Consider the following 18,291-nt stretch of genomic DNA (forward strand, 5'->3'; position numbering starts at 1 on the left):
CCATGGATACAATGTCCTCAAGATGCCAGGAAGCGGTGGAGTCATTACCGTACCCTGTGAAGAAAGGGACGCAGCGTGTTCACTTGAGCACGCGTTCCAAGCCGCAGCAATCGAAGACCCGGACCGCGGAAACGGAAGACTTCCCGAGGCGACCCCCAAGAAGAAGAAGGCTTCGCCTGGCCCAAGCCATCAGGAGGCAGGCGCCTCCGGAGGTGTTGGGTCAGGATCTGCGCCCAATCAGGGAGCGCCACCATCTCTCGCATAGGAAGGCGCGCCCGGCGCCCTCCTCAGGCAGGGCTCGGGGGCTCTTTCTTGGAGAGCCACTGACTTTGCCAAGGTCGCGAGGGAGGCTCTCGAGCACCACTTGGAGGGGTGCTTCCAGGCATGTTTCCCTCAGGAAGGTACAAGGCAAGGAAGACCAAACCCTCAGGAGTTCATCGCAAGCAACACTCAGGAGCTACAGGAGTCGAGAGTCATGCGCGGCAGCCGCCGCTTGCCCGCCATGGCCCCACATCCAGGCGAGGATGGTGGACTGCGTGTCTGCATCGATGTACCAGGGCTCAACCGAGCCGCGTCTCAGGAGCGCCTATGGCCTTCGCACGTGGTGCGTTGCGAGGGTCCGCCTCACAGCTATGTTCGCATGCCTTTTGGCCTGCCGAATGCGGTCGCCGCTCATCAGCGCTTGCTCAGGAGCATTCTGGAGGCTCAGGAGGTCAGGCATCGTGTGTTCCTAGCAGAGATGGAGATGGCTCTCGGAGACCCACCTGTGCCCCCGGAGCCTCCCGAGGCTCCTGGGCCCGGGGGCTCGTGAGGGTCGACGTCTTCATCGCGCATCGCCCGCTTCTTCAACATCACTTCATCTTCAACGGCACCAGGTGACATCTTTCTAAGTTCCATTTTTAGCTGGGAGCGCCCACAGGGCCGCATTATTCCTAGGTCGTGTGGGTCCGTCCTTGCGGCATGTATCCATTTTGCTTATGCCCCTTACTTACCTTGTCGGGGGCGCCCCTTGGGCTGCATCATCCCCGAGCTGCTCGGGCCTGGCCCTGCGGCGTTTGCTTTTCCCGCATCTACTTAAAATGAATTTGCTCTTTCACGCTCAATTATCACCTACTGCTTATCACGGACTTCTCCGCTTTCATGCAAAGCGCTTGCACGTTAAAAGGGGGTACCTGAGCATCGCGACTCATGGACTCCTATTGGCTCTCCAGCCCTCACCCCTGGCCTTGACCCACGGCATCGCGACCTGTCATACCAGCGACGGCTGAGCTCGCTCAAGGGCCGGGACCTAAGGACGAACAACATTTGCATTATAACCACCCTGCAAGAACACACCATTGATAAAGGCCCAGAGCCAGGCGCAACCCGCCTCGAGGTAGGGCCTCGTGAGTCCCGCGTTGGCTCACAAGTGCCCAGATACACCTCCCCTAGTCCTACCGTGCCGGCCACGTGTCAGGGCGGGGCTGTACACGCCCCCGGGGCTCCTCCCGGAGGGGAGCCCCCTCCCACATACCAGTGGAAGCACCATGCTCCGCGCTGGCTGATGACACTGCCGAGGAGAGGCTATGCCCGCACACATACGGAAGTGCTATGCTCCGCACTGGTGATAAACAACTGAGGGCGGCCTCCGGCCGTACCAACCTCAGGGAGCCCAGAGCTCAGTGTCCGGCACCATCACAACGCCTCCCCTCGGGAGTGCCGCGCGAGGGGGCTGGACACGGGGGCTATGCCCGGGCCTCGCCCGAGCGCACGCCACCCAGCCAGGTCCCTCGGACCTGGTCGTCACGCGCCCCTCCCCGAGCGGAGCCAAGGTATGGAAACCCGTTTGAACGTCAAGGGGGACTCCTGAGCATCGCGACTCAGGAGCCTAACTTGCCCTGTAGCCCCTCACTCCTTAGTCCCGTCCTGGTTTCCGGTTGGGGCTAACGCTGGGTGAGGTACGCGCTGGGCCAGGCCCTGCCGACGCAGAACGATCAATCCACTCATCGTTCCCCCCCTTTCCTACTTGTTGCTTGTGCGTCAAGGGGGACTCCTGAGCATCGCGACTCAGGAGCCTAACTTGCCACGTAGCCCCTCGCTCCTTAGTCCCGACCTGGTTTCCGGTAGGGGTAACGCTGGGTGAGGTACCCGTGGGGCCGGGCCCTGCTAACGTTGAGCGCGAGCAAGTAGGGGAGAAAAATGCAAATTCTAGGAAATTCAAAGCAAATATTACAAGCCATAGATTGTTTCACGACGTCAAACACAAGTCTAAACGCCTCCGCAAGGCATGGTGCATGTTGTAGGAATAAAAACAAGACAGAAGCCACGAAGGGATCACTCTCGAGTGGCGTCGCCTCCTGGGGCCGCGGAGCTGGCGGCACCACGCCCGGGCAAGATGCTAAAGGCGCGGAACCTTCCCAGCAAAGCTTCGGCTCGACCTTTCACGACCTCAGCGGCAGCGGCGGCAAGGTCGCCGCTCACGGGCTCCAGCAGGCTGTCGAGGTCGACATTGGGGTCGCGCAGGTAGACTTGGTTGAGGACACGCGTCAGCACCACCGAAGACAGGGTGCGCGCCTCGGCCTCGGCCGTGGGGCCAAGGCCGTCTACGACATCTTCAAGCGCGCGGACCAGGAAGGGAAGCATCTTGGCGGGGCCGTCCTCCGCGCCGGCCAGCGGCTCCTCCAAGCCGCTCTCATAAAGCGTCTTCAGCGCGGCATGAGCCCTCTTCTCCATCTTCGCGAAGGCCACCCGATCCTCCGCCAGGACCTTCGCCTTGGCGTCCAGCTCGGCCCTCTCGGTCTGCAGCAGCCGCTCTAGTGTCTCCAGTTCGCCGTGGCGGTCATCGAGCTTGGCGTCCCGGTCCTTGACGGCAGCCTCCCGAGACTTCATCTCCTTCTCTTTCTCCTAGCAGCCGTGGACCTCCTTGGCAAGCTCGTCGCGCAGGCCTTGCAACTTGACCTCCAGCTCCTTGCAGCGAGCCTTGGCAGCCGCAGCGTCGCCCAGGCCAGCGTCGCAGGCGGCCTTGGCTTGGTTGGCGGCCTGCTTCTCCCCATCGGAGGCCGCCATGGCCTGGCTCAGCGCTGCTCGGACAGAGGCAGCAGAACGGGCCTAGCCAGAAGCTAGCTCCAGGCGTCCGGCTGCTAGGCGAGGGTCCGCGCTCAGAAGATCCTCCGGCAGCTGGCTCAGTTCGCTAGCGACCTGGTCCGGGACGGCGGCAGAGGAAGCAGAAGAAGCATGAACCGACGAAGCGGGCTAAGAAGACGGCGGCGTGATCACGACTTGGCAGGAAGGAACCCCCTGGGCCTTGGATGCCCCAGCTCCAGCATCGAGCGCAGTCGACTCCAGGCTCATAGGGGCCACGGGGCATGACTCCTCGCCAAGGCGTCCCAGTCGGCCTCGTGAGGACGATCGGACCAGGGAGGCACGAGCCGCGCCATCTTCCTCCCCAGCGGACGAAGGCACCACCCCGGCAGATGGACTCGCACCAAGCGGAGCCGCAGAAGCCCCTCTCAACCTCTTCGCCGCAGGTGCCAGCCTGACAAGAGAATATGGACGTCAAGCCTCGGCGGCAGAAACCAAGCAAAGCGGGAATCAAGCACTTACTGGTCGTCGCTCGCGGACCCAAGCAATTTTCGGCCGAACTTGAAGCCCGAGAGCCTGCAGCTTGGGTCATCCTTGGGAGGCCCGGAAGCAGAAGCCACATCGGGAGGGCTGGGGTTGGCTTTAGACCACCCAGGGATCAGAGCGGACCCTGGGGGAACCAGCCCCGACCTGCCCTTCCTTGTGACCAAGGGAGAGTCCTCCCCTCCTCGCCCGGCACCGGCATCGTCGTCATCCGGCATGGAGCGGAGGGCCTGAGGCTTGAGCCGAGGGAAGGACTCCCCTGACTCCTCGCCAGTCGCCTCGAAGACGGACTCTTCCTCCTCTGCCTCTTCTTCCTCCTCACTCTCGCTGGAGCTGCCAGAGGACACATCCACCATCGCCAGTGCCGCAAGATCCTCGGGAGCTACCGCGGGCACCAGCCCCTCACCATTGGAGGTGGGCATGGCGTTCATCACCTGCTCCCAGTCGTCGCAAAGGAACAGGGGACGGGGGCGCCCACCGGCTTTGCCACGTCTCCCCCAACCAAGAAATGGAGGGCCGCGACCAGATTCTCGTCGGTCAGGGCCTCCGAGCTCAGGCGCAAGGCGGCGTCCGCTTCCCTAAGCCTCCACAATGGGAGCGAGTGCTCCTGGAGTGGAGCCACCCGGTGCTCCAAGAACTCCCTTAGGAGCGTGGCTCCAGTAAGCTTCGCCGCCCCTAAGTTGCTTGGCCTCAGGTCCGCGTCCATCCTCTTCAGCACCGCCTTCACACGGGGGTTGACAAGCTCCGCTTGGGAGCACGCATCGACGGCCTTGGGCTGCCCCGTAGGCAGCACCAGACGGGGGTGGAGACGCCCGACATCCACCATGACCCACTTGCTCTGGAAGCCTTCGATCCTCTTCCCAGGCTTCGAGATGGCATTGGAATGGGAGTATGCGATGAAGCTCGCACATGCGGAGACATGGACACCAGAAACCCGGAGGAAAAAATAGTGACGCAAGAAGGCCACCGAGGGCTTTACCTCGATGTGAGCCTCACATTAGTAAGCAAAAATCGCCAGGAGAAGAACGGAGTTGGGGTGGAGGTGCAGAGCCTGCAAGTTGTACTGGCGGAGAACAGCAAAGAAGAAATCAGAGAAAGGAGGCACTAGACCGGCGACAATGGCACTCACAAAGAGTGGATAGAGGGTGCTCCCCTTGGCTTCAGGCTGGTCGGAGCCGGCCTTGAGCACAGTCGCCCCCTTCCTTCCCTGCGCCACCGTCACTAGGCGCGTGACGGCAAGGTTCTTCTCCGACAGGTTCGGGGAATCCAGGGCCGGCGAGTACCAGGCCTCGGTCGGGGACCTGCGAGGCACCATGGCGTGCCGAATGAGAAGGATTGAGACAGAGCTGGAGGATTTCAGAAGCAAGAAGGAGGAGAGCGAGAAAGGGGATCTGGAGTGAGGCGAAGGATAACAAAGCAAGTAAGTCTAGCCCGGGCACCTCTTTTGTCAGATGGGCAGTTGCCGAGGCATCGTGGGTAGCGCAGACGCCCATGTCCAATCAATCGCCACGTGGTGCCCAAGGCCACAGGCTGTTGGGGACCGTGGCGCTTTGCGCTTTCCCTTTTGCTTTCCTGCTAGGCCAAGCCCGGGTGCGCCTTGGGCCCGGGGGCTACTGTCGGCGTTCTGGGAACGGGGGTCCCCAGACTTGCCTGCCTGTGGCCTGGGGCGTGGCTCAAGTGGGGGCCCAGCATGACCCATCTTCATCAGCTCAAGCTCAAGACCCTCGCGAGGGGCCAAGCCTCGCGGGGCGGATGACAGAAAGCTTCCTCAGAAGCAGCCTCATCAGGCAGGCTCGCGAGGAGGCGGAGTGATCAAGGAAGGGGTACCTTGCGAGGAGCCCGTGACGCAAGCCATGACGATCGAGACCAGGCGGGCGCCGGCCTGCGCAGTGTCCTTGTTTCCCCTTTGGCGAAAAGGGGGCAAGCACAGGCCAAGGCATCGGGCAAAGGTTGCCATTCCGGTGCAACGAGACCAAGACCAGCAGAGCGGCAGGACGGAGGTCATCATGGAGCCCAAGACGGCATCATCACCAGTGCTTTTGGCAGCCGAAGACCACCTTTGGTCAGGATAACTTGTACTATATGTTCCCCTTCAAAATGGCTAATTGTTGGCGCCCTTCCTGCTCATTATTTGGGGAGAGGCCCAGGGCCTCTATAAATAGAGCTAGCCACCACAAAGTAGAGAGGAGGGTAAAACAGATCCAAAAAACCCCGAAACATCGAGAGATCTGGTAGAACCCTAGCAGAGAGAGAGAGAGAGGCGACTGAACTCACCCTAGCAGTTCATCGCACCAGCTCAAGAACACCTCTCATGAGGCTGTTCTTCCCTTGTACTATTCATCATCAGCCCCTGAGGCAATCCACCACACCACACACTTGAGTAGGGTATTACACCACAACGGTGGCCCGAACCAGTATAAAACTTGTGTCCCTTGTGTTGTTCGTTGTTTCCATCTTAGATCACGTGAGGAGATTGGACGTAGATCGGTAGGGGAGAGATCTCCGCGCACACCCTTGTGTTCGAACCTCAAGTGTCTGCCGGAACCCGAAATCCGACAGCCCCCTCCGACAGGGTGCCGGAGAGGGCCTAGATTGGTTTTCGGTGGCTACGGAGGCTTCTGGCGGCGGAACTCCCGATCTAGGTTAATTTTTGGAGGTTTCTGTATTTATAGGAGAAGTTGGCGTTGATTTCATGTCAGGGGGCCCTCGGGGAGTCCACGAGGCAGGGGTGGGCGCCCCCTCCCTTGTGGGGCCCCCGTGACTCCCCTTCGGTGGATTTTCATTCCAGTATTTTTCATATTTTCCAGAAAAAATCTCCGTTGATTTTCATCGCATTCTGAGAACTTCTATTTCTGCACAAAAACAACACCACGGTAGTTCTGCTGAGAACAACGTCAGTCCGGGTTAGTTCTAATCAAATAATACCAAAATCATATAAAAATATTGTAAACATGGCATGAATACTTCATAAATTATAGATACGTTGGAGACGTATCATACCTCTACATCTACCTTCGAGATTAGTTTTAGACCTGAATAATTGTTATTTGGTGCCAGCGTTGAGAATGAACATTATATCTGGATCTTGTTTAGTGTGAGACGGTTATTCGTTTAAATCAGATAATAATGGTTGTTCTATTTATATGAGTAATTTTTTTATGGTGATGCACCCTCGAAGAGTGGTATATTTCTGTTGAATCTCGATTATGGTGATAACATATTCATAATATTGATGCCAAAAGATGCAAAGTTGATAATGATAGTGCAACATATTTGTGGCACCGCCATTTAGGTCATATTGGTGTAAAGTGCATGAAGAAAATCCATGCAGATGGGCTTTTGGAATCACTTGATTATGAATCATTTGATACTTGCGAACCATGCCTCAAGGGCAAGATAACTAAAACTCCGTTCTCCGTAACAATGGAGCGAGCTAATGACTTATTGGAAACAATACATACCGATGTATGCGTGATAACCCACAAGTATAGGGGATCGCAACAGTTTTCGAGGGTAGAGTATTCAACCAAAATTTGTAGATTTGATACAAGGGGAGCCAAAGAATATTTGAAGGTGTTAGCAGCCGAGTTGTCAATTCAACCACACCTGGAGATTAATTATCTGCAGCAAGGTGATCAGTAGCGCAGTAATATGATAGTTTTGATAGTAGTGACAGCAGCAACAGTAACAGTAATAGTGATAGCAGTAATTTGTAGCAAGTGTAACAATAACGCAACAAGATCAATAAGGATAACTTGGTAGGCATTGGATCGGTGACTTGTTGGATGACATTCATCATGAGACAGTTATAACCTAGGGCGATACGACACTAGCTCCAGTTCATCAATATAATGTAGGCATGTATTCCGTAAATAGTCATACGTGCTTTATTAAAAGAACTTGCATGACATCTTTTGTCCTACCCTCCCATGGCAACGGGGTCCATATTGGAAACTAAGGGATATTAAGGCCTCCTTTTAATAGAGAACCGGAACAAAGCATTAATACATAGTGAATACATGAACTCCTCAAACTACGGTCATCATCGGGAGTGGGCCCGGTTGTTGTCACCCCGGGGTTGCCGGATTATAACCGTAGTAGGTGACTACAACTTGCAAGATCGGATCTAGAACATGGATATAATGATGATAACATAAACAGTTCAAATGTAAAATCATGGCACCCGGGCCCAAAGTGTCAAGCATTAGGCGTGGCAAAGTCATAGAAACATCAATCTAAGAACATAGTGGATACTAGGGATCAAGCCCTAACAAAACTAACTCGATTACATGATGAATATCATCCAACTCCTCACCGACTAGCGAGCCTACGAAGGAATTACTCATTCCCGGTGGGGAGCATCATGGAATTGGCGATGGAGATGGGTTGGAGATGACGGAGAACGAAGACCCCCCTCTCTGGAGCCCCAAACGGACTCCAGATCTTCCCTCCCGAGGAAGAACAGGGCCTGGCGGTGGCTCCATCTCGTGGATCGTGCTAATTCTTTCTCCCTGATTTTTTTCTGGAAATATGTGAATTTATAGTATCAGGGGGTCATTAGTGGGGCCACCGGGTGGTTTCAACCCACCTGGGCGTGCCAGGAGAGTGGGGGCACGCCCTGGTGGGTTGTGCCCACCCAGGGCCCCTCTCTGGTGGGTCTTGGCTCCATTAATTCTTATTATTGATATAAAAATCCTCAAAAAGTTTCGTTCCATGCCGAGAACTTTTATTTCTGCACAAAAACAACACCATGGTAGTTCTGCTGAAAACAGCGTCAGTCCGCGGTTAGTTTCATTCAAATCATGCAAATTAGAGTCTAAAACAAGAGGAAAAGCGTGAGAAAAAGTAGATACATTGGAGACGTATCAACTCGCCCAAGCTTAAACCTTTGCTTGTCCTCAAGCAATTCAGTTGATAAACTGAAAGTGAGAAAGAAAAACTTTTACGAACTCTTTTGTTCTTGTTTTCATAAATAGGCTTAAACAACACCCATGTTTTCAGCCAGCATTATAACTAACCATGTCGATAATAACTCTTAAAGATTATAATGAATCATATCAATGACATAATCAGCTAGCGAGCAATAATAAGATATCTCAAACGGCAACATGTTGTCAAAAGAACCATGATATAATATGACAATAATGGTATCTTGCTAGCCCTTTCTAAGACTGCAAAACATAAATGCAAAGCACCTCCAAAGTTCAAGCAGTGACTAAACATTGTAATTCATGGTAGAAAAGATCTAGTCATGATGCACCCAACATTAGCCACACACAATGCATAAATCATGACCGCTGTGCTCTACTCAGTTTCAGGCGCTTGTTTTTTAGAAGGTGATGACACAACATAAAAGTAAATAGAAAGTCCCTTCGCAGAGGGAAGCAGTGATTTGCAGAGGTGCTAGAGCTCAGTTTTTAAAATAGAGATAAATGGTATTTTGAGGCATGCACCCTTCTTATTCACTTCACGACCATCATTTATCAACATTTTCCATGCTAAGCACGCTAGTGGCGGTTCCCAAGCGGTAAAAGTAAAGGTTTGTGACTCCATTGGGAATTTTTGTTTGATTATTTAAGAGATGAACTCTTTTTGTATTTTGCAGTTTGGGACTGGGCATCCCTATTACCACCCATTTTCTCGTGCGATGGCGAGTGAATGAACACTCGACCTAAGAATAACCCGCTTAGCACGGATGATATCAACCACATCCTGTCGTTCCATGAACGATCCAGGCACAGAAAACAGATAATTTTTTAGAGGTGGCACATGCAAATTTACTTAGGACGGCAGGGTAACACCGTATATAGGTAGGTATGGTGGACTCATCTGGAATAACATTGGGTTCAAGGTTTTTGATGTACAAGCAGAATACCCACTTAGTACAAGCGAAGGCTAGCAATTAAGATTGAGAAGTGGCCAGCTAGAGAGCAACAACGATCATAACCATGCATTATGCGTAAGTAACATTGGACACTAACATGAGTAGGATATGAACACCATGAAGATAAACATGATAGAGGCTGTTGGTTTTGATTCAACTACATGCATGGACATGTACCAAGTCAAGCCACTTGAACATTCAGAGGAGGATACCATATCATCATACTACATCACAATCATTTTAAAGCTATGTTGATATCCAAGATAAATCATTATTAACTCTCAGCTACTTATGCATGGCATGAGACTAATTGTCATTGCAAACATGTTTAATAATAACGGGATGAATCATGGGCACTAGGGTAAACATATTTACACAGACAAGACAAGTCGAGTTCATACTAGTTTCTCTTTGCCAGGGCCAGTTCATCGAATGTCGTCATTATTGCCTTTCACTTGCATGATTGAATGATACGAAAATAATAATAGTGCAAGAGTGCCATGGACTAAGCTGGAATCTGCAAACATTTTATTCAACAGGAGAAGATAAGGTAAAATGGGCTCTTTATTAGTTCAACAATTATTCATATGAGAGCCACTCAACATTTTCATCATGGTCTTCTCCTCTGTATGACTCGAACAAAAGAAAAGAAATTCAGATAAACACACTGAAATATTTTTGGAGTTTTTAGTTTTCTTAAGCAAGCAAATAAGGGAAAAGCAAAAACAAGAAAAACTATTTACACGGGAAAGCTCCCAACAAGCAAAAGAAGAACAAGGAAATCGTTTTGGATTTTCTTTTTAGTACTACTACTAAGCATGCATAGAAAATAAACTAACTACAACTAATTTTTTTGTTTTTTCTGAAGTTTTTCAAACACACAAGAAGAAAGCAAGAAAATAAATCTAAGAATGGATGATACAATGAAAAAGTGTGAGCACCAACAAATAGAATAAGTGGACATGAATGTAAAGTCGGTGGAAACACGTACTCCCCCAAGCTTAGTCTTTTGGACTAAGTTGGTAACAAATCAGTAGCCTGGATAATAGTCGGCGTGGTAGCTCACGGAGGCTCTCGCTGCGGATGCCTCAGCACGCCGTGCCGCCACCACTGCTGCGTTATGAGCTCGGGCCTCGCTCTCAAGGACAAAATATCTTTCCTTGCTGTGATAATCAAAGAGAGCAGGCGCAGGCAAATATGTGTCCACAACATGTGATTGGTTAAACAACAAATTATAAGTGAAGTTATCAGCCCTTCCCTTGAGAATTTTATGACCCTTCAAAGCATCAAAGTCTAAATACCGAGTGGGTAGGATAGGATCAAAGGGCAAAGGTGAGACACCCAGCCCTCGTGCTAAACGTGTGGCATAAATTCCACCATAGAACCAACCACTTTTAGCATTGTGCTGAAGTCTGCGTGCAACAATCAATCCAAGGTTATAATTCCTTTCACCAGTGAGAGCGCTGTGAAGGGGGCTCAAGTCTGGCGCACAAAGTATGCTACAGTCTTGCTTGCCTACTATGCATTTCCCGTTAAATAATGCAAAATACTGAATTGCGGGAAAATGAATGCTCTTTATTCTTCATTGTCTCACTCCCCTATTTTCACCATAGCAAAGGCTAGTCAAGAAAGACTCGTACTCAACCCTCGGTGGCTCATCAAGTGAACCCCAAAATGGCAATTTCCAATGGTAAGCAAAATTCTCCAGTGGGATAGTATAAGGATTATCATAAAGCATAAACGACACCCTAGACTCACATGGAAAATATTTAAATCCTTTGACAAATGATTCAGTGAGAAGTTGGTGTTGTGCATACTTATCTGATAGGTAGGGATCGAGGCCGACATTGTGAACATATTGCTCAAATTCTTCCTTAATGCCCACACCCACCATATATTCATCGCTAGGCCATAAACATGTCTTGGTGGCGGCATCTCATGTGGAACTTTCACTTGGTTCAACATAAGACCGACAGGCGGAACTGTCACTAGAAGATGCCCCCGAGGATCGCCTCCTCGAAGAACTCCTCCCAAATAGGTTCATCATGTCTGCGTAGAATTTTCTGAAAATAAAATTTTTGGAGTGACAAAAATTTGTTAACAAAACTTTGTAAGATTGATAGCAACTACTCATAGGGATACATAGAGGCCTTAGCAAGCATTCAAACAACTTAGAACACTAAGAATTCAACATGCAAGCACATCCACAGCAGCACCAAGAGTAGCTAATTATTCAAAGTATAAGCCACTAAAACAAAAACTAATTGGACAAATGATGGAGTTACATACCAAGCAACAATCCTTCGAAATAGTTTCAGAAACGAAGCTTCAAGAAAAGAGATCGAAATCCGCGGGTTTAAGCTCAAGAACACGGGAGAGAGAGCAATGGGGATTTTTTTTCTGGAGGTAAGTGATGATGTGGTATGAAGAGGTAAGTGAGGGGTGTCGGTGTAAAAACCGGCAGATCTCGGGTAGGGGGTCCCGAACTGTGTGTCTAAGGATCGATGGTAATAGGAGACAAGGGACACGATGTTTACCCAGGTTAGGGGCCTCTTGATGGAGGTAATACCCTATGTCCTGCTTGATTAACTTTAATGAGTATAGGGGTTACAAGAGTTGATCTACCACAAGATCGTAATGGCTAAACGCTAGTTGTCTAGCCTGTATGATTATGATTGTGTCTACAGACTAAACCCTCCGATTTATATAGACACCGGAGGGGTCTAGGGTTGTACAGAGTCGGTTTACAGAGAAAGGAATATTCATATCTGCACGCTAAGCTTGCCTTCCACGCCAAGGAGAGTTCCATTCGGACACGAGGGAAGGCCTTCTTATCTTGTATCTTCATGCCCATCTCTCCGGCCCACGTCACGTAGCCCGGACGCCCGAGGACCCCATAATCATGGACTCCCTCAATAGGCCCTGAACCAGTCTTCAATGTCGATGTGTCTGGCGTGCAGATTGTCTTCGGCATTGCAAGGCGGGCTCCTCCCCCGAACACTTCAAAGCGGTTGATCGTCAATACTATATCCGGCTCTGTACAATAGTCATACCTCTGAATTACAAGGGTAGAATACAGATAAATTATTTCTTCTGAAGATTTCACTGGTGAGATGTTACGTCCGACCATTCTATTATTTCAAACCATTTTTTGGCCTCCCGTTTCGTGTTTCAAGACGCAACCACCGATGACACGTCTTGTCAAAGCAGAGATCGTGGCCCCATATTACGGGATTCTCATCAATACGGGTTTGAGAAACCCAACCATGCCGTCTCGCATGACCCCTTGGAAATAGGTGAGCTTTAAGGCTCGTGGGGGGCGCATGATATTCGCTGCCTTTAGAAGGAGATAAGATTCTCCGTTTTTACCCCACGCCTTCCCCTTCCTCAGTCCATCTGCCCTCAAGTTTCGATCCACTCCGTTCCCAAAAAGTACTCCAGCCATGTCTGGATCCGGAGCGTAGGGCAAGTGGATGGCCTCCTTCATCATGGAGAAAAACATCAAGGAACTCTGGGAAGCAGGGTATCTAGCCAAAGAAATCGCCCACCGGCTCTTGGCCAAAAAATAGGTCATCCCCACTGCAAATCCCAGCGAGAGGGTGGTATTTATCCCTCATTTTCTTCGTGGACTGGGGTTTCCCCTTCATCCTTTCGTCCGCGGCCTCATGTTTTACTACAGGCCAGATTTCCATGATCTAGCCCCAAATTCTTTCCTCAACATTTCGGCATTTATGGTCGTATGCGAGGCATTCCTCCGCATTTCCCACACTTTGGCCTATGGATCAAGGTTTTCAATGTGAAAACAAAAGTGGTGGATGGCCATCATGCGGATTGCGATGGCGCTATGGTGAGCAAACTTCCCAATGTCACTTGGCCCAAGGGCACCTTCGTGGAGACCGTGAAGGGATGGTAGCAGGGGTGGTTCTATGTCACAGAGCCCCGTGACTCCACATGTGTCGCTCCTATGGAGTTCAAGTCCGGACCCCAATGCGGCTGACATCCTGGCTCAACAAGGGCCTGGACTGGGCGTCGTCTGACGAGGTAATGACGCTGGAGAAGTGCATCAAGAGCATGGTAGATAAAAATACCAGCCTTGCCAGCGTGATCCAGGTGATGCTCTTCCGCCGGATTCTCCCCTGCTAGGCGCGTCAAGAGCCCATGTGGAAGTTCAACCCGGCCGGTGCTTGGACCCTATAGCGGTTCTTTGGCACAAGGCATGAAGACATGTGGAAGCTGCTCTTCAAGAACCAGAAGTCATGGCCGGAAACTACCGAAGACCTCGGCTACGACAGCACCCATGCTGCGGTCGATCTGCATTGAAGGTGCGCGGATAGCCTTCGCCCGCATCAAGGTGCAATGGGCGAAGATGGACGCCGTCAAGCTTGCAACGGAGGGACCGCCCGTTGGAAAAGAGCATCGCACGCCAGAGCGGTACTTTGATGATGTCCTGAAAGGACCCCGCATTATAGAGGGCCAATGTTCGAAGGACATCATTTTTGAGTGAATGTATTTATGTTGTCCAATCCTGTATCTTGAGACAAGGCTTATGTATGATATGTCGTTTATTTTACTTTAAAATATTTCCTCTTGTGCGGCTGTTTATGATATCTAAGAGTTGGCCAGTCATCGGCTTCAGCCTCCACATAGGTAGTACGAGGGTGTTTGGGATAACACTTAAACACACTTGACCCAACATACTGGTCCGTGAAGGTGGTGTTAGTGCGGCGAACCAGGCAATCGGACTATACGGCTTTATCGCCCTCACTTAGCCATAGGAGTTCTATAGTGGTAGTGCGGGCGCAGCCCCTAGTATTGTTCGATTATCTGAACTCAGGTGCTGTGAATGTTCGGCCGGGTGGAGGCCGACCTATCGCATAATGTGGAAGAAATCGCTAAAGATTTATACTTAGTCATCGAATAGCTGACCAGCTCTCGCCGCATCATGACAGTCAGTTTTCGGCTTTCTCTACTGAGGTGTTTGTCCAGGTGAACCAGAAACACAATCGTAGTAGTTCTCCCTTTACTACCCTAGCCGATCAGACGGAACGTAAGGTAGCAAGCACAGGAGCCGGGCAACCCAACCATTGACCAAATACATGATTCGGAGCCAATGCATATAATGCTATATTTGGGACGCCGAATTGCACTGTGAAAGTGTTCAGACTTTTTAATATTTAAAAGATGTACGCAGCTTAATAAAGCCCCTGGCAATTTAGGCCATACCGAGGTGTACATGATAATCAGACAAAAACAGGGAAACATATGTTAAGAGATAAGCCAACGACACGTAGGTTTTGGGCTAAAGACTGTTTCCATTATAGTCTGATTGATACGTCAAAACATATAGATACAAATAGCGCAATAAGCAATGAGGCTATTTTACATGCCGAATACATGGGGAAGCTATGCATGCATCCTGAAAGCGGATGAGGTGATTTTTAAGGATCCTTTAGGTACTCTGGCACGCGGCTATGCTGCTTTTCTCCTTGGTGTATTGTACTTCGAGAGGATCATCGACCGATGTTTTCATAATAGGCCACGGAAAGAGGCCTTGGTACCGTCGAAAGGGTGATGTGGTTTGAGGGAACCTGGAAGAATAAAAAAAGGGAAGAGGAATGTGAGTTTCCTAATAGGGTCCGGTCGTATTGCAGGCATTGTCCTTATTGTGCCTCCATCCTTTCCCATGGTATTTTTAGTGCGTAATTATGTACACATGGTACATATGCCACAATTTTGTAGGGGATGAGATGGAGGCCGAATTGCTAATCGAGCTCCTGACAAGCTGGACTGTCGTACAGTGGGGTAGTCCGGACTCGTTTCACAGTGTCCGAGGACTTGGCCGCCAATGCAATGGTTGGCTTGATGAGGCCACCTTGTACTTCCGCTGCCAGGTCCGCGGTGTGCTCCTGAGTGCGGAGGGAGCGTCCCATGTTTCCATTCACTATTATGACTCCGCGTGGTCCGGGCATCTTGAGTTTGAGATAGGCTTAGTGCGGGACTACATTGAAACGAGCGAACGCGGTTCGTCTGAGCAGTGCATGGTAGCCACTGCGGAAGGGGACAATATCGAAGATCAAGTCTTCGCTGCGGAAGTTTTCCGGCGCGCCGAAGACCACTTCCAATGTGATTGAGCCCGTGCAGCGGGCCTCTACACCGGGTATCACTTCTTTAAAGGTAGTTTTAGTGGGCTTGATTCTTGACGGATCAATACCCATCTTGCGGACTGTGTCCTGATAGAGCAGGTTAAGGCTGCTACCTCTATCCACGAGGACTCAAATAAGGTGGAATCCATCGATGATTGGATCGAGGACTAATGCGGCCGAACCTCCGTGATGGATACTGGTCGGATGGTCCCTGCAATCGAAGGTGATCGGACAGACCGACCATGGGTTGAATTTTGGGGTGACTGGCTCTATCGCATAGATGTCCCTTAGCGCGCGCTTGCGCTCCCTGTTGGGGATATGGGTGACGTATATCGTGTTCACCATTTTGACTTCAGGGGGAAATTTCTTCTGACCCATTTTTTTGGTGCGTGAGGTTCCTCGTCGTCATCCTCACTGGGCGACCCTTTCTCTTTGTGTTCGGCATTTAACTTCCCGGCCTGTTTGGCGACCCAACAGCTTCTGTTGGTATGGTTGGCAGGCTTATTAGGAGTGCCATGGATCTAGCAGGGTCGATCAAGTATTCGTTCTAGGGTTGACGAACCGTATTTGTTTCATTTGAATGGCTTCTTCCGTTGACCGGATTTGGAGCCACTGAATCTAGCGTTGGCTGCCGTATTCTCTGTATCATCATTGTTGCTTCGATGCTTATGTTTGTTGCGCCAGGGCCTTCCGTTGCCATTTCGGGCATCGGAAGTGCCGGGGTCGCTGGTACTGTTACTGCTACGGGCAAGCCAGCTATCCTCGCCCGCGTAGAAGTGGGTCATTAGTGCTGTAAGGGCTTCCATGGACTTCGGCTTTTCTTGGCTGAGGTGTCGGGCGAGCCATTCATCACGGATGCTGTGTTTGAAGGCCGCTAGGGCTTCAGCGTCCGAACAATCGACAATCTGGTTCTTTTTAATTAGGAACCTGGTCCAGAATTTCCTAGCCGACTCTCCGGGTTGTTGGACTATATGACTGAGGTCATCGGCATCCGGAGGCCGGACATAAGTGCCTTGGAAGTTGTCTCTAAAGGCATCTTCCAAGTCTTCCCAGCTTCCAATAGAGTTTTCTAGGAGGCTGTTTAACCAGTGCCTAGCTGGCCCCTTAAGTTTTAGAGGAAGGTATTTTATGGTGTGTAGATCATCACCGCGAGCCATGTGAATATGGAGAAGAAAATCTTCAATCCATACTGCAGGATCTGTTGTGCCGTCGTATGATTCGATGTTCACGGGTTTAAACCCTTCAGGGAACTCATGCTCCATTACCTCATTGTTGAAGCATAGGGGGTGTGCGGCGCCTCTGTATCGGGCCATCTCACGAAGAAGTTCGGATGGAGTCCGTATGCGGTTTTCATCCTGGGGTTGGTTGTGATTATCGCACCAGGTGAGGGAGTCCTAGACTAAGGGGTCCTCGGGCGTCTGGCCTGTTAGCCATGGGTCGGACAGATGGGGTGTGAAGAACACGAAGACCGAAGATTGCACCCGTGTCTGGATGGGACTCTCCTTGGCGTGGAAGGCAAGCTTGGCGACCGAATATGTAGATTCCTTTTTTTCTAACCGACCTTGTGTAACCCTAGATCCTCCCGGTGTCTATATAAACCGGAGGACTTAGTCCAGAGGGAGGAGATTCATGATCATAGTCATATAGGCTAGACCTCTAGGGTTTAGCCATTACAATCTCGTGGTAGATCAACTCTTGTAATACTCATATTCATCAAGATCAATCAAGCAGGACGTAGGGTATTACCTCCATAGAGAGGGACCGAACCTCGGTAAACATTGTGTCCCCTGTCTCCTGTTATCATCAATCTTAGACGCATAGTTCGGGACCCCCTACCCGAGATCCGCCGGTTTTAACACCGACATTGGTGCTTTCATTGAGAGTTCCACTGTGCTGTCCCCAAAAGGTTTGATGGCCCCTTCAATCGTCAACAACGATGCTGTCCAAGGTGAACCTTCCTCCCTGGACAGATCTTCGTGTTCGGCAGCTTTGCATTGCGGGCCAACTCGCTTGGCCATCTGGAGCAGATCGATAGCTACGCCCCTGGCCACCAGGTCAATTTCGGAAGTTTGAACTACATCGCGGACATCCGTGGAGACTTGATCTTCGCTGGATTGGAGACCGTGGCAACCGCTCCTGGTCACCCTGATGGACATGACCTAAATCTGTCATCGGAGTGCATCCAGGAGATAGCTCCTGTAACCGCTCTGGCTTTAGATCCGGAGCATACTGCGCCATCCAAGGACCGGAGGCTCAACCCCACCACGGAGGCCATATATTCCTCGGCGTTGGAGCCGCACATGGACTTAAACTTACAAAATATTTGTGTCACCGGAACCCCGGACTCGTCTCTGGGTGTAAGTTCCGAACGATGTGAGTCCACGGATGCTGAACTTGATCGTTTATCGATCTTCAAGTTCAGCGCCGCAGAAATCTTCCAGCACTCACCCTTGGGCGATGTGCTAAGCTCATTAAAAAACCTGTCCTTGGCGGGGGACTCACAGCCGAACTATGTTCGGTTCGAACTAGGGGCGGATGATGGAGAATCTTGCTTCCCACTCGCCACCCACTTCATAGCCACTGTCGAAGACTTAACTGACATGCTCGATTACGGCTCCGATGACATCGACGGTATGGACAATGATGCCGGAGAAGAAGAGG

Source organism: Triticum urartu, chromosome 3A (assembly GCF_056163025.1).
Source record: "Triticum urartu cultivar PI428250 chromosome 3A, HENAU_Tu73, whole genome shotgun sequence".
Taxonomy (NCBI): domain Eukaryota; kingdom Viridiplantae; phylum Streptophyta; class Magnoliopsida; order Poales; family Poaceae; genus Triticum; species Triticum urartu.